Here is a 3053-nt window from a genome sequence, read left to right on the forward strand (position 1 = left end):
ACTACATTTGAAAGACAAATATTGTACTTTTCACTCCACTACATTTCTATCAAGGTCCTCGAAGTAGAAAGCCGTTACTATGTAGCAGCTTTGAAAGTCAGTGGGTGATTTTTTTCTTCTCTAAAACGTGACTCTCTTTTTTTTCAGAGAGTTTACCAGTAATCACTCTTGGGGCTACATGAAGTGATTTCCCAGCATTTTTTGAACACTGCCCAGTTGCAAACGTGATATTTATTTACAACAATTCAATCAGAATAAGTTAATATTGTGGTATATATTAGACACAATATTGTCTGATTTTGCTAAATTGTGTAAGTGAAAATATTAGCTATAAAGCCACAGAAGAACTGTTGTGCATCTCCTAATAAAACACAATAGGTGTTGGACTTGAAGCAGCACTGCATAGACTGTTCTGTGTGTGAAATCAAAGTACCACGAGAGCGATTAGACAGCATTTAAAAAAGATTTTTTGATGTCAAATAGGTCTTGCTGCTTTGCTTTTTTGTTAAAGCAGTGTTGCTGTTGTAAAGTTATACAGCTACAGTTGTGTTGCTGGGTTTTAAAGCAGGTTTGATTTTTTTTTCTTCCTTATCACTATGTATTTACAGGATTTCACTGTCCACTCTGTTCAAATGTGGACAAATGGTTACACATAGATGTGTGCACACACACTGTCAGAGCTGTGTGAGATCACTACCATCCTGCTTTTGTGGGGGTGGGTAGGGGTGTTAATTTTTTCCCCCATAGGTTTTTAACATTCTAAAAGCTCTTTATTCCAAAGATACTACAAGCTAGTCAGTGTATTCAGTAGGTGTAATGTATTGTAGTACTTAAGTACTTCTAAAAGCAAGTACTTCTGTACTTTTACTTAAGTAAAAATCTGTCTTTACAACTTTTACTTGTAATGGAGTAATATTTGACCAGCAGTATCTGTACTTTCACTCAAGTAATAGAGTTGAGTACTTTGTCCGCCTATGCATGTGTGTATAAGAATAGCTATATGCTTCTAGGTGTTATATCTAAGCCAATGAGACATTATTTGGAACCTCAATGAAAAAGATTTAAAAATATGTCATGAGTGTCACAAATTCAGCCTCTGTGGCTCCCTCCGATCACCACCAGAGGGAACCATCACCGGAGTACTAAATATCCCCTCGGACTCCAATTCCCACAATGCACCTTGCCAGAGACTAATCACCTGCACAGGTGTTCCCCCTCTACCCGATCTATTTATACTGTGCCATCCCTGCTGGGCGAGCAACTGTTGTCGTTATGCCAGGGCAGAGGTTCGGCGTCGGATTACGCTCTCTCGTTCCACACTCTCGCTGCACAAACAGGTTGGCCGGAGGATCCTCTCAAACTACACTTTCGCAGAGGTCTGAGCATGGAACTGCAATCTGAATTAGCCTGTCGAGACGAGGGGAGATCCTTTAATCAATTCATCGAACTGACCATTCGGATCGATAATCTTCTTCGCTCTCGTCGTCAGACTCTGCTCTCTTCGGCTCTCTTCGGCTCCAGTCGGCGCGTCATCACCACTTCCTGACACAGAACCTATGCAGATTGGCTTTACTCATCTCAGAGGAGAGGAGAGAGAGAGACGTATTCGCCAAAATCTGTGCTTATACTGCGGACTGCCTGGACACATGAGAGCTTCCTGTCCCACTCGGACACCTCGCAATCCTTCTCCGGTAAGTTTGAATTTCAGTACTTCCACTGCTTTAGAGATTCCAGTCATCCTAAAAGTTAATGGACAGATCACTGAGGCTATGGCTTTGATTGATTCAGGAGCTGCAGGAAATTTCATTGACGCTAGTTTTGCAAAAACTCATAAGATTCCTCTTGTTCCCTGTACGTCTCATTTGGGAGTCCTCTGGGCACTGGCCAAATTCAATTCACTACCACAGACCTTCAATTATGCACTGGAGCTCTTCACACCGAACTTATCCGTCTCTTCGTATTTCAATCTCCACGAACACCTACCATTCTGGGACTGCCTTGGCTAGAGAAGCACAACCCCTCAATCTCATGGTCCGAGGGACAGATTACACACTGGTCAGAGTCCTGCCGTCAGAATTGTCTCAACGCTTCGAACTTTGCCATCACTTCGTATTTCAATCTCCACGAACACCTACCATTCTGGGACTGCCTTGGCTAGAGAAGCACAACCCCTCAATCTCATGGTCCGAGGGACAGATTACACACTGGTCAGAGTCCTGCCGTCAGAATTGTCTCAACGCTTCACCGGTCAGAAAGGATTGCACGCCTGTCAGCCAACTTCCTGCTGAATATTATGATCTCAGGGAGGCCTTCAGTAAGATTGAATGAGTTCAATCTTATTCAATGAGTTGAACCTCATTGAATGAGTGACTGTGCCATCGAACTCCAACCTGGTTCACATCCTCCCAAGGGGAGGGTTTTCCCCTTATCTCAACCTGAAGCGGAGGCTATGAAGTCCTATATCGAAGAGGAACTCGCTAAGGGGTTCATAAGACCATCCACATCACCTGCTTCTGCTGGGTTTTTCTTTGTTAAGAAGAAGGATGGAGGTCTCCGTCCTTGCATTGATTACCGAGGACTCAACGATCTCACCATAAAGTTTCGCTACCCCTTGCCCCTAGTCCCTGCAGCTCTGGAACAGCTCCGAAAGGCAAGATATTTCACCAAGCTAGATTTGCGCAATGCTTATAACCTCATTCGCATCTGTGAGGGTGATAAATGGAAGCCTGCTTTCTCTACCACGACTGGGCACTGAGAATATTATGTTATGCCTTTCGGGCTTGCCAACAGTCCTTCAGTGTTCCAGGCCTTCATTAATGATGTGTTCAGAGACATGTTAAATCGCTGGTCATCGTTTACATAGACGACATCTTAATCTATTCAGACTCGTACGAGTATCATGTCAAGCATGTTCAGTCGGTCTTAGAACGTCTCATCAGCCACCAGCTATATGCCAAAACCGAGAAGTGTGAGTTTCATCAGGAGACAGTATCATTCCTCGGATATGTGATCAGTTCAGGAGGGGTGGCCATGGACGACAAGAAGGTACGAGC

Source organism: Sinocyclocheilus grahami, unplaced genomic scaffold, assembly GCF_001515645.1.
Source record: "Sinocyclocheilus grahami isolate Dianchi unplaced genomic scaffold, SAMN03320097.WGS_v1.1 scaffold673.1, whole genome shotgun sequence".
NCBI lineage: Eukaryota > Metazoa > Chordata > Actinopteri > Cypriniformes > Cyprinidae > Sinocyclocheilus > Sinocyclocheilus grahami.